Genomic DNA, 14,786 nt, shown 5'->3' on the forward strand with positions numbered 1-14,786 from the left:
AACATCACGTTGTCCTATATATTTCAGAGGCACACACACATACAATTAACCAATGTCTCTCTTTTAGTTTATATAATAATTTTCTTTTTCTTCTTCCTGAATCATATTTAAAGCTTATCAGTCAGTATTCTTCCAGTATTGATGAAGAAACAGGTTTGCTTAGGCTTAGCAGATATGTGGATTTTTTTTTTCTCTGTGAAATTGGGGCTAAGAACGTAGATCCTGGGGTTAAAGAACACAATTGAGTACTCAATTCTGCTACTAACAGGGGTAATTGGCCTAAATGCTCATTTTTTTTTTTCTGTGAAATGAGAACTAATAATGGTACTGATATTATAGAGTGGCTGTGAATACTAAATGAGATGATACATTTAAAGCACTCAGAATGGCACCTACCACCTATCTCACAGAGTTTTTGTGAATAGAATAATATACGGAAAGCATTTGGCCCAACGTTTGACACATGACATTTGTAGACACCCAATAAATGTGAGCTATTATTATTTTATCCATTGTTCATTTTTAATCATATGGTTATATCTTCATAACTTTTCTTTTTTCATACAATTAATATGTCATTACATTGGACATGAGCCAAAGACATACAAGAGTGGAGAATGAAGTGTGAACATTTCCCTTTGTCACCCACCTCTGTTAAACCCAATTAACTGTCAACCTTTGCTTTAGGGAGTTTTTGGTCACCTCATAATCAGTCCTTCCACACCATTCTTTAGCAATGACATTTTCTGTTTTTTGTTTTGTTTTGTTTTGTTTTGTTTTTCAGTTTATTCAAAGGCTCAAGCAAACACAGCTTGGAACTGAGGATATTCTTAAAATGTCTAATCTCTACATCCACTTTCTATGCATTGTATTCACAAACATACACCTTTCTTGGTGTGCTTGTATTTGGGACCATATTATACATAGTGTTCCTTTACTAGCGCTTTAAAACTTGGAGTTATTTCCATATCAAAGTGTGCAAGTCAATCTCATAGATTTATTAAACAACTCTGTCACATCTATAGTACAAATAAGTCACAATTCATTAACTATTTCTGTTTTAATGGATTTTTTATTTGTAATTTTCCATGATTACACATGCTATTGCAATAAATATTCTTTAGGATTCCTGAACATATGTGGCTATTTCATGGGATGGATTTATTTCTGGAAGTGTAATTTCAGCATCGGGGAATGTGCGCATTAACAATTTTGATAACAATAGACAACTCAGAAAAACTTAATGAAAAACATATCATCAATTTAAACTGCCACTAACTGTAAGAATCCTCATTTCTTATATACCTACCAATATGCAATGTCATCAATCATAAATATGTTTTGCTGATTAGAGGAGCAAAGGATAAAAATGTCATTTTATTATTCAATTTGCGTTCTTAATTACCAATAAGGTTACATCACTTTCTTCTGGGAAGTTTTTAGCTGTGATTTCTGTGTCCTTTTCTTAGCCCTGCCCGTTTTCTTCTCTCCTTGCAAGACTCCAGTGACAGGAATGTTAGATCTTTTGTTATAGTTTCATAAGTCCCTGAGGTCCTTTTCATTTTTTTAGTCTATTTTCTCTCTGTTATTCATACTGCTTAATCTCTGCGGCTCTATCTTCAAGTTCATTGATTTTCTTCCTGTCTCATTTATTCTGCTGTTGTCTTTTGTTTTGGCTTTTGTATTTTTCAGTTCTAAAATTTTTATCTGGTTCTTCTTTATATCTTCTATACTTCTGTTGAGACTATTTTTTGTTTGTTTCAAGTATGTTTGTAACAGTTTATTTCAAACATTTATATAATGGCTGTCTTTAAAATATTTGTCAGATAATTCTGCCATCTCCGTCATTTTGATGTTGGCATCTATTGATTGTCTTTTTCCATTCAAGTTGAGATTTTCCTGGCTCTTGATATGATGAGTGATTTTCGATGGAAACCTAGACATTTTGGATATTATGTTATGAGACGCTTAGTCTTCTTTACACCTTTTGTTTTTATTGACTTCCTCCAACACCACTCCAGCAAAGAAAGGGGTGGAGCACGCCTTGTTACTACCAGGTGGGGGTAGAAGTCCAGGTTCCCACTCAGCCTCTGTTGACACCTGGGATGGGGAGGGGCTCCTGTTACTTCTGAGAGAGGGTAGAGGTGCCCTGTCACTGCTTCCATGTCCCCATGTGGTCTCCACTGACACTGTGGGAGAGGAGAGCCCCAGTTACTGCTCAGTGATGATGAAAGTCCCAGCTCCCTACTCATCCTTCTCTGACATCGTCTGGGTAGGGGGTTTGAGCTATTTCCTTACAACTCGGCAAAGAGAAAAGTCTAGGCTCCCCTTTGGATTTTGCTAGTTGGGGTGGGGCCACAGTTTTTTCTGCCATTTTGGCTGCAATAAAGTGGTATTGTCTTGGAAGGCTGCACATTTCCTGGTTCTTTGGGTGTAGAGAGTGGCATTTGCTGGGGCTTTTGTTTTTTTTGTCTGTACCTGTTGTTGTGTCTAGGTTACTGGCTTCTCCAGCACCCAGTTTGGGATATGTAAGCCAGAAAGGAAACCCTGGGAATTTACTGCTATGTTGTTGCTCAGATCCCAAGGTCTCCAACTGGTATGGCTTCTTTTCTCCAACTTTCAGAGTCTTCTTATTGCTGTTTTACATATAATGTCCTGGAGAGTAAGAGAGAAACCAAGAAAGAGAGCTAGTGAAAGAGAGTGCAACACAGAGACACAGAGACAGAGACAAGGAGATATTTGGTCTGCTAATTAGGAACTGATAATTGTTAGTAGGGGAGTAAGAGCACTATGCTTCCAGGTGAGTTAATATTCTGACCAAAACAGGATGAGAACCACAGAGATATAGGTGGGTTCTTACCACTTCCCTCTGCCTTTTCCTTATTTAATTATTTATTTAATTATTTAATTATTTATTTATTTATTTATTGAGACAGACTCTCACTCTGTCACCCAGGCTGGAGGACAGTGGCACGATCTTGGCTCACTGCAGCCTCTGCCTTCTGGGTTCAAGTGATTCTCCTGCTGCAGCATCCCAAGTAGCTGGGATTATAGGGACCCACCGCCACGCCCGGCTAATTTTTGTAGTTTTAGTAGAGATGAGGTTTCACCATGTTGGCCAGGTTGGTCTTGAACTCCTGACCTCAGGTGATCTGCCTGCCTCAGCCACCCAAAGTGCTGGGATTACAGGCGTGAGCCACCATGCATGGCCTGCCTTTCCTCTTGATGAGCTACACAATATACTGCTTGTTCATTCCTTGCAGATACAGATTGGGAATATGACCTGTACAAGCACTGTTTGGGGTGTTGTTGTTCCAAAAACGCAATTGATGTCTCCTAGGGGTGGTAAGACAACAGGATAAGCCGTGAGTTGAAAAGTTTCTCTGCTTTCAATTTGGAATGCAGTTGAATCATTGGAATGACCCAGCCCTGCTCTCAAATCTTCCTTTATGATTCATGGGTAAAATCTGCTGAATTCATTCATTCAAAATATTTACTGAGCACCACCTATTCATTCATATGTATAGATTATGGAGCAAAGTGTCTTATGTGAGGGCATATATGTTTGTGTCTTGTGTGTGTGAATATATATGTGTGCGTATATATCTATATATACACACATAGACATATACACAAGACACATTGCTCTGTGATATAAACGTAATCATGAAGCAAATGCACACATATTACGTTCATACATGGATTTTACAATCACAAACAGAAGACAGTAATGAAATAATCATAAAATTAATGGAAAATGTTACTTTATCCATTATAATGATTGCTATTAAGGAGCAGTATTGGCTCTGGCAGCATCACAGGCTGTCTGGGAAATCTTTCCTGAGGGAGTGAAGTATAAGCTGAAATCCTAAGGATGATGATGAGGTAATGTGGTGAAGGAAATGGATGGACATCATGTGGGGAGGAAAGAGCTTTCCAAGAGGAGACAACAAACAGCATACGTGACTTGGAAGGATGTACAGGTCATCAGCAGAGTGGCCGTGGATAGCATTGTTTCTTTCCTAGTGTGTGTTTGGACCTTATTCATGCCTTGTGCCAATATTAGGTCCATATAGGCCAGCTTCTTGATTATAGAGAGTTACGTTTAAGCCACATAATTATATGGGGCTTAATTAGGAAAATACACTGTCAACAAATAATTGAGTCTGTTTATGACCGGGTTTACCAGACCAAAGGGGAAAATCATAGAATGTTAAATATGAAAAAATGTCCAACTTTAACAATAATGTTAGCTATGTATAATACACTACAGATATCCATTCCATTCAACCGCTATTAATTGAGCCCCTGTATGTGATATGGAAATGTGCCAAAGTAGGGACATTTCCCTTCACCAATGCTCAGGCTAGCTGGGAGACAGATCTGCAAATAAATATATCATCTACTGTTGGAAGATTTAGCCAAATTGAGATTTTAGCCAAACTCTGAGAGGAGGGTAGGATGTATTTCTGCAATTTTCTGGATCTGATCTCTCTTGCTCTTAAAGAGTAACTACTGAACTGGTCAATTCCTGAAAGATGTCTATTAGTTCTTAAAAAAAAACTACCAACATTAGTGACTAGCATGAGCAATTGAAAATGCAACCCGGCCAGGCACGGTGCCTCACACCTGTAATCCCAACACTTTGAAAGGCTGAGGTGGGTGATCACCTGAGGTCGGGATTTCGAGACCAGCCTGACCAACATGGAGAAGCCCCATCTATACTAAAAATACAAAAATTAGCTAGGCATGGTGGCACATGCCTGTAATCCCAGCTACTCGGGAGGCTGAGGCAGGAGAATCGCTTAAACCCAGGAGGCGGAGGTTGTGGTGAGCTGAGATTGCACCATTACACTCTAGCCTGGGCAACTAGAGTGAAATTCCATCTCAAGAAAAAAAACAAAACAAAACAAAACAGTGCAACTCATTTGAACTCTAGTTGGTATTTAGTCCATGCCACTTACTATGTTAATTATTTTGCATGGATATATTCTGTCTCCCCAAGTAGACTCTAAATTCCTTGAGAATAAGGATTGTGTATTACGTGTTTTTGTGTTCACAAGACCTAGCATTGTGTTTTGCTCAGTAATATTTTTCTGATGGAAGGCCAAGATAAATCAGGTTCTGGAAACTACTACTATCATATAAGTAGTACCTGTAGGAACAGGGAGATTTAGGCAACAGAATATCTACTGGTAGATAGAACTGTCTTCAGCCATGTAATTAACATCTATGAATTAGCTACCTTAATACACTCCTATAAACATTCATAAAACTGTATGTTTTGTAAATTATTTTCCACTGCTACTGCCAGTTTTACCAAATTATAGCTTAACTTCCCTTTTGAGATTCAAGGGAATCAAACTTCTTTTGAATGATGTTTTTCTTTATCCTGTTTTTATAAAACTTAAATTTTTTTTTCTTTAAATGGACTTTTCATGATACTTGGGAGGGGACTTGGGAGACATTTAGGTTTTTGGAACATTTAAAAAATAATTTTGAAAAGCAAAGAAAGATGAAAAAAATAACTTCCAGTTGTATGGAGTCTCGTTTATTATTTATCAAATACAATGCTAGGCTAAGCCTTTGAAATGTGTTATACCATTAATTTTCACAACAGCCTGATGTGATAGATAATAAATAATAAAGATGTCTCCTTTTATTATGCTTTTTCCTTTTTAAGGTAAACAATCTGAAATTGAGAAAAGGTAAGTAACTTACCCAAGGTCATACCAAGTGCTGGTGTCATTTTTTAAAACCTGGAATGAGTGACCTCATAGTCCAGTCTCTGACCTCTGTGCTATTTTGCCCTATTTGTGCTGAAATGGTACCAGGCACTGAAACTGCATAGATGAGCAAGACCTAATTCTTGCCCCCATGTAGTCCATTGTCTGAAGCAAGAGAGAAGTCAGAGCCTGTCTGCAGCTTAGCTCTGGAGTCAGGCTATCTGGGTTCAGATTCTAGCTCTACCACTTATTAGCTGAATAACTCTTGACAAGTTACTAAACCTTTCTGTGCTTCAGTTATCTTGCATGTAAAATGGGGATAAAAATGTTCAGGGTTACTGCAAGGATTAAGTGAGACAATACAAGTGAAGCACTTGGAATTGTCCATGGCAGTGCACACAGCAAGTGCTCAATAATGCTAGCAACTATTATTACTATCCTTGGTCATTTTCACTGAGGTTGGCTGAGACCAACTGGGCTGTCATACCCACTGAAGGAACAAGACTAGGCTGAGGATCCCAAAGGGACTCCTCCCATTCACAAAATGTGGGTAGATGAAGGGCCTTGTCTGGGACAATTACTTGGCATTTTCATGGCGCTTAGCTACCACAGCTCTGAAGAAGTTGCTTTTCTCCCAAGGACATATAGTGCCTCTCAAGCTTAGCGTGTCTCCTTCTTCCCATATAACATTAATATCCCATTTTGGCTGGGGCTTTAATTTGCATTTTCTTACTAACTAGAGACAATGATTTTGGTCCTACAGTTTATTTTTAGGTTTAAATAAATTTGGCTTGACCCCACTAAGTCAGAGAACATAGTTCTCCTTTCCTCCTGGGCATACATCTAGATCACATTTGTGATAATTAGGTGTGGCCTTTGTGATAATTAGGTGTGGCCATATGACTGAGTTATGGCTAACAGAATGTTGACCATAGAAATATCTTGCATGGTTATTCACTCTTTCTCTCTCTCCTACCAAGAGCTAGCTGATTGTCCAGGTTGACTTTGGAACCCATGTGATGTACCCTTTATCAGCCTGGGAACTTAAATAACTGTGTGGAGCAGAGTTCACACCTTGTCACTTGCTGTCCATTGAACTGTGATATGACATTGAAATAAATTTCTATTGCTTTAAATCAGTGAGATCTTGAGATAGGCAGGTAGGGTTACCTTAATAGGCTCAATAATTTCTGTCTTATAGGGTGCTCAATACCCTAGCTATATTTTCTATCACTTCCTACAGAAGTGATATTATGTATTTTATGGTACCTCTCTTTTCAATTTCTCATTTCCTTAAAGCCTTGAAACTCACTCATCTCTCAACTCCTAGAGCGATTCTTTTCTTCTTTGCCTGCACCAACAAAGGAGGATGTGCAACTAGCTACTGTCCTTTGATTTTCTCAAAATACTATCATCCAAGGCGTTTATATGCAAGGCATAGTTTACTGAGGGTTCACAGCAATCCTAGTGAATTGCATATTTAGAAATCTGTGTCTTGTAAGTCCTTACTTCACCTACTGTTGTGTTGCTTCACTTCCTGTTCCCTCTCCTCTTTCCATTTGTCTACTTTTCCTCCACCCCCAAATTAACCTTTTATGCAGAACAGTTTGTCTAGCCATTCTTTGGAAATTTTTTTTTGGCTATCAAGGCTATCCCTGCAAAGCTTCCTTGTCCCCAAAAACCACAGTCACGAAGGGATCTTAATTTATTTTGACCTCTAAGCCAGATGCAAAGAAAAAACAAAAAACAAACCCTCTGGCATCGCTTGGGTTAATATGAGATGGCCCTTTAGACTATTGACTATGATGACACAAAAAGCATAGCAAAATCCAGGTGGTAAGCTCCTTTAGAAAAAAATCAGAAGAAATGGCAACAATGGGTGCACATTCTCAGATACAGCTGGGCTAGAACTGAGTTTTTGTTGTCTGTATAGATTGGCAAGTGATCTTCAGTATGCCACAGATGCCCCCACTGCCATCTTCCATGTTATCTCTTATATAGGGACCATTTCACTCATTTATGTCACTTGCCTGCCTCCTTTAAGCATATGAGCTTGCTACTTCTTTTCCATCTGGAAACAGTTTCTATCCTGATAAGAACAAAGTGCTCAACTCTCAAAACAACAAATGTTCTCCCCTGTACACATATACATTGCCCATTTTGCTATTTATCTTGTCCGTGGAAGACCAAAAGTAACATATAAATGTATCATAATTTATCTATTTCTTTCAAGTTGTTAATTTAGGGTGTCTCCAAATCTTTGTGTATAAGTGTTTATTTACTCTCCATGTTCACAGACCACATTTCTTGATGTAGTATCACTTGATGAAGATGTATGAAGAATTTATAGTACCCGTTACAGTCACTAAATTGTTCTGAAAAAGGTGATATCCATAATGGGTATCAGAATTTTGCTTGTAGTGGTTAACAGGGTTACAACTCAGTCTTCAATCATGGCTCCTAAAATACCTGGAGGGGTTTTTAAACGTTGAACTTTAATTTTGACTGAATTAATTGTATGAAATGAAAACTACATAGAGTTTAGTATCTAGTTAACTTAAGTATAATTACATATAATAAACTATCAATGATGATAATGAGACCAGCATTTTAACTCGCCTTTACTAAAGAGTGAGTACAAACCTGAGCTAAACAGCTAAACATGTTTGAGACAACAGTTTTGGTTCCAAATTTTCCTCCTGGTCCATCCAAGTTTTGTTGATTCTTTCCCATGTATTTCATGGTGTCCTTGTTCTACATTAGAAGGTTATTTCCTTCGAACAGATCATTTCTCACTATTTGCAGCAAAGTTTTAGTTTCCTTCTGCTTCTGAAAACTATACAGTCTATTCTAGTGTTTGGAAGAGACTGATACTCTCTTCTATCATGCTAAATACTTCTCATCTCTTCCATCCTACCTTAATGATATTTTAAAGGTCCTCTTCAGAGTCTCTCTTTGTTTCATGGATTGCCTGGTTATAGTAGTTTCATCTAGTATTTTGGATTTAGTCAGAAATATTGGGTCAAATTGTCTAGTAGCATAATCACCAGGATGTTTTCTATGTCACACTGTTAAGTGTCACTCAGGACTGGAGCAGATCAGTTTAATTATTTAACTACTTCTTCACCATATTCATGCAGCCTACACTGGTGAATGTAAAGTTACAATTTACTACAGCAAAACTCTTACTCTGACAAAAGCATTCCAAGGGAAACTTCAATGCAGAGATTCTCATCTATTTAGGAATTCACATGCAGCTTGCCTTAAAGGCAAGTTTGTGGCTGAGATGCTCTTGTAACATTGTTCCTATTCCAATAATTACATGATGAGACTTTACACCAGTAACAACAAAAATCAAAGTTACTGTCCAGTTCAACCAAGTCATGTTTTTTCCAGGTTTATAAAGGATTTACTTTAAGAATGAATCATTGAATCTCTGTGTTTTGCTTGTCTAAAGTAGCATCAGAAGTCCATTAATCTAGTTCAATCAAGACAGTAGTCGGTTAAAGAAGTTAACTGAAGAAGTTGCTTAAAATAGGAATTATTTTAAAAAGACACATTCAAGATTTTACTTACCTTAAAACATGTATATTTGTATTCACTCATCAATATTTTGATGGAGACCCACTGTCTTCATTTCTAGTATGGGTCCCCTGGTTGAAGCTCTGCATTGTCTTTCTTGCATCAACCACAAACACAATTCATTGTCTGTGAGTTCTGGTTTTGCTTTTGTAAGTGGAGCAATAACCCAAAGACATGGGTAAAGCAGTCTGAGTGCTGATACCTTCTATGTTTTTATGATTCTTTAAAAATATTTTACGTTTGTCTCACTCACACCTAATCTGATAGCACGTTTCTTAGTGACTTACCTTTATAAAATCTTTCTAGCATTCCAGGTGGTTTTCAAAGAAGCCACATTTTTGCATTCATATATCATTGACTTATATAACATCTCATGAAACTATGTCATTATGTAATTATAACATTGAATTTAAGAGGCACTAACAGTGTTGGAAACAAACATAACTGACTCTTGGCAAGCATCCAACTCAACTGGTGGGAGTAGAACTGAGTGAACAGACCAGAGAGCAGTCTCTGCCAGGGGCTTTCTCTCATCTTTGGGCTTCAACAGAAAAGCTTTGCAGAGAAAGGGAAGCATGTGGATAAGTAATCTGGCAAGTTAGCTGAGTGGAAATGGGTTACGAGAGTTCTACTGTACTTTTAAGATCCTTATTAAATGCTTTATAGAACAATTTGAGTGCTACTTGCTATGATTTCAGTTAAGGTACGAAATATTTTGCAGAAATGCAAAATCTTTTACTTTGAGTTTCTGGAAAATTTTACGTGTTACATCATTGGCACTCTAACGGTACTCTTGCCCTAATCTTGGCAATTTCAATATCTGGATTGGATATTGGAAGGTGAACTTTCCAGTACATTGACTTCTCACTTTCTTCATCTCCTCCACCTCTCTTGTCCTCCACCCTTCAGATAGCTCTTCAGTCTCAAAGTCTATACCCTATCTTTGTGGTTGTTGATACCTGCAATCTCTCCATAAGCTCTGTTTCAAACAACTGCTTCCTGCCATCGCCACCCTGACGGTGAAGCTTCCTTCAGTAATCACAACTCTAAAAGTGCCTCCATCCAGTCTTTCACTTCCCCTCACTCCCCTCCTGCACACATTTCCCTTCCTCTCCAGCTTCAATTCCATAGTCATTCATTATTATTCCCTTGCTGTGCTCTCAGCTTCCCTCATGTACCCTTTTTATAAGTTTTGTTTGGGAGAATCCTAACCTGTGTAAATCTAATTGTCCCTCTACTCTATGGCTACACCCATGAGACAATGTGATTGTGGATAAACACAGAACTATGTGATTGGTCTCGCTTTAAATTCGTGATCACTCACCTGACTTTATGTAGTGCATTTACTGTTCTAGTCTCCTATCTGATTATTTCCTACTTTCTCCTTTCTTATTGAATGCTCAGATCTCTTCCCTCATTCTCTCTTAGCTGACCTTGCTTCCTGTTCCATTTGGAAAGTATAAGCAATCAAAAGATACTTTCTTTATGCTCTTACTCAACACTGCTTGCCTTCTAGCATGAGTTTCAATATACTCTGCCTTCTCTCCGGTTTATCAATTAGTCCCCTCTCTTCTTCATCAGGTTTTCTTCTCTGCTGGATCATTCTCATCAGCAAATAAAAAAAGCCATTCTCAATGCTATTAAAAAATCAAAAACTCCTTTTTAAACCTAAGTTTTCTCTCTAGCTACTTTCCCATTTCTCTATTTCTCTATATAGCAAAACTTAATAAAGTCACCAGAACTTCACACTGCAGGATCCAATGGCACTATTTCAGTCTTCATCCTAGTTGACCTACCAGTATGTAATTTGGTCCAGTGGACCACTAATATGGTTTGGCTTTGTGTCTCCACACAAGTCTCACCTTGGATTGTAATAATCCCCATGTGTTGTGGGAAGGACCCAGTGGGATGTAATTGAATCATGGGGACAGGTTTTCCCATGCTGTTCTTGTGATAGTGAATAATCCTTACAAGATCTGATGGTTTTTTTAAAGGGAGTTCCCCTGCACATGCCCTCTTGCCTGCCACCATGTAAGATGTCCCTTTGCTCTTCCTTCACCTTCTGCCATGATTGTGAAGCCTCTGCAGTCATGTGGAACTGTGAGTCCAGTAAACCTCTTTTCTTTATAAATTACCCAGTCTTGGGTATGCCTTTATTAACAGCATGAGAGGGACTAATACAGTCACCTACTCTGCACATCATATTATTCACTAAACTTCCAGGTGCTATTCCTTTTTGGACCTTCTCCAGTACCTTTGTCTGCTCCTGCTCAGTCTCTGTTGCTAGTTCTTTCTCATTTTCCTAACATCTTGACACTGACGTGTCTCAAGATTTAGATTTCATCTATTCTTTATCTACATTCACTTCCTAGAAGATCTTAACTAGTCTCATGGCTTTAAATACCATCTAAACTCTTATGATGCTTACATTTATTCAGCCTATACCTCTTTCTTGGTATATGCAATTCCTATTCAATCTCCCCTTTAACATCTCAGATTTAATATTTCCAAGACTAAAATCCTGTTTTCTCCCCCAAAACTTAGTCTTCCTGCAGAATTCCTTATTTTAGTAAATATAACTTTATCCTCTAAGTTGCTCAGTGTATCAGCTAGCTATTGAATCATAACAAACCACTCCAACCCTCAAAAACTTAAAACAACAATCATTAATTATTACTCACGTGTCTGAGGTTGATTTAAATTTGGCTGATCTGGGTTTGGCCAGGTATCTCTGCTTCAAGGTTCAGAGGTCAAGGCAGTTCTACTTCCTACTGCAGGTCTGTCGGTCACTTGAGCAGCTCTCTTATACCTGTTCCTTATCTTCCTAGAACATGAAAGCTGGTTAGGGTATATTCTTTTCATGCTGATAGAACAACTGTAAGAGGGCCAGAAATAATGTGCAAGGCCTTTTAAGTCCTGGGCTCAGAATGAGCAGGCAGTCAGTTTTATACACATGTCATTCGCCAAAGTTAAATTTGTGTTTGAATCCATAGTTAAGAAATGGAAAAACAGATGCTGCTCACAATGAGGCCACAGAGAGGGCATGGATGCTGGGAAACATGAAGAATCATATGGCCGATTACACTCAGCCAGAATCCTTGGTGTCGTAGTAAATTCCTCTTTCTCACATTCCTCTTCACTCCCCCTACATACATTCGGTAAATCCTATGGACTTTACCTTCAAAATATATCCAACTCCTGATCACTTGTCACCACCTTCACTGCTTCCACTCAGGTCCCAGTCACCATCATGTCTTATTTGGATAACCATAATAGTCTTCTATCCAGTTTCCCTGCTGCTATCTCTTTTTCTTGATCATATTTTTTTTTTTTTTTTTTTTTTTTGAGACGGAGTCTCGCTCTGTCGCCCAGGCTGGAGTGCAGTGGCCGGATCTCAGCTCACTGCAAGCTCCGCCTCCCGGGTTCACGCCATTCTCCTGCCTCAGCCTCCCGAGTAGCTGGGACTACAGGCGCCCGCCACCCCGCCCGGCTAATTTTTTTTTATTTTTTAGTAGAGACGGGGTTTCACTGGGTTAGTCAGGATGGTCTCGATCTCCTGACCCCGTGATCCGCCCGTCTCGGCCTCCCAAAGTGCTGTGATTACAGGCTTGAGCCACCGCGCCCGGCCCTTGATCATATTTCTTAACGAGGTAACCAAGGTGGTCCTGTTAAAATGTCAGATCATGTCATTCTTTTTGAACTCTTCCAGAAGCTTTCTAACTTAGGAAAAAAGCCAAAATTCTTACTATGGCCTAAAAGAATGTACCCTGATCTTAATCCTATTCCCTTACCTCTATGACATCATTGTTACTTTCTTCTATCTCGTGTTGCTGCAGGCTTATTGGACCTCTTGATGTTTTTTGAAAATGTCAACCATACCCTTGGGTCAGGATCTTTGAACTTGCTGTTCCTTCTACCTGAAATGCTTTTGCTGCAGGCAGCAACATGTCTTATTCTCTTACTTTCTTAGGTTTTTGCAAAAATTCTATCTTTTCAGTGAGGCCTTAATTATTCAATTTGCTTCTTTTCACTCATCCCAAATCTTGCCATCCCCAGCACTCCCCATTATCCTTTCCTACATTGTTTCTCCATAGTACTTATCACCATCTAACATACATATGTTTTTTTTTTTGTTCATTTTTATTTTTGTTTACTTGAGTATAAACTCTTTTCTTACACCTTTTATCTGAGTTTCCCCCCCGCATCTTGTTCACTACTGTATCTCCAGTGTTTCAAAGAATGCTTGGCATGTGGTAGTCCCCTAATAAATATTTTTTGAATAAAAGAATGATTGAATGAATTTTACTGTTTTATCAGTATTTAGTTTATAATGGACAGAAAGATTATTCATTTGCTTATTTGTGAATAATTATCAGTAAATATCTTAGGGATGTTTAACTTTTGAAATATTATTATTTATAGTTTTCTGCAGTCAGTTATGGATTTAGTCATTATTTTGCTAGAATATTTTTATCATTTAGATGTTCATACATTATTGTTACAATGGTAGAGAATATGTTCATTGGAATTATTTCTTTTTACCTGAACTTCATTTTTATTTTTTCTTCTTCTTGTTTAATCCATATTATTTACTCTGAACAGCACAGAATCTATGCCATTTATCCCTTTTGTAAAATGACTGTTTTTGGAATTTCAGCAAGAATAACCTCAGTTGTAGAAACAGGTAAGTTTAATTCTCCTTTAGATTTTGAGACGAATAAGATTGAGAATAGGTCATATTTTTTATCTGTTACTTTTCAGCTTTAACCATTTATTTTCAAGCTAGTTTATTTTCTAAGCCCCCCCAATATTTTTCCTCCACTGAGGGCAAAGTAAATTTCTTTACCTTGCAGAAATGTGCCAGGAGCATCCTGCAAAATCGCTGAGGAAGCTTATCCATTGTCATTAATTTTGAAAGATTCGTGGAGCTCTGAAAAGGCATAAAAACTCTGTGCTAGGAAGCTGGTTATTATTATTCACTTTTCTTTCCTTTCATATGCAAGGGGTAGGTGGGCATATTGCCTCAGTTTTAATGACAGTGAGACATGATCAGAGATTATGGTATTCTCAAGCTCAAATGGGAGGGAGTGACTGCTCATCCAAGACAATGGAGGCTGGTCTGCAGTCAGAATTATGTGTGCCTGGATGAAATGAATTGGCTTAGGTCTCCTAGTATATATCAATAAGTTTACTTTCCTTTGCATATTTTACAAAGTTCCTTTCATTTCTTTTACTTTATGAAAGGTGATTGAAGTAGAGGTTTAAACGAACTAAATATATTGCTACAATTCTCTACAACTATTATGCTTCCTTCCGTATGTCAGGCTGAAGACAAATATCAATAAAATGTACAGAATTATTATTTAGCACTGACACACCACTTCTCATGCACATTTGTAAAGGCACAGGAGATGTGTTGGGTTAGGTTTTCAAGTCTTTATAAATAGCTCTTTTGATTTTGATTGTTTTCATTTAAAT

The 14,786-nt window shown here is 38.0% G+C and overlaps 1 long non-coding RNA gene across 1 annotated transcript; it reads right to left on the reverse strand.

Moving 5' to 3' along the window:
- Positions 1 to 1,811: 1,811 nt before the first annotated feature.
- LOC108526666 (uncharacterized) lies at positions 1,812 to 12,590 on the reverse strand. The gene is made up of 3 exons (XR_001884579.1): positions 12,487 to 12,590; positions 11,990 to 12,132; positions 1,812 to 2,655 (listed from the first exon to the last, which is right to left on the reverse strand). It is a non-coding gene; the product is annotated as an uncharacterized LOC108526666 (long non-coding RNA).
- Positions 12,591 to 14,786: the final 2,196 nt, after the last annotated feature.

Source organism: Rhinopithecus bieti, unplaced genomic scaffold (assembly GCF_001698545.2).
Source record: "Rhinopithecus bieti isolate Rb0 unplaced genomic scaffold, ASM169854v2 scaffold_3874, whole genome shotgun sequence".
NCBI lineage: Eukaryota > Metazoa > Chordata > Mammalia > Primates > Cercopithecidae > Rhinopithecus > Rhinopithecus bieti.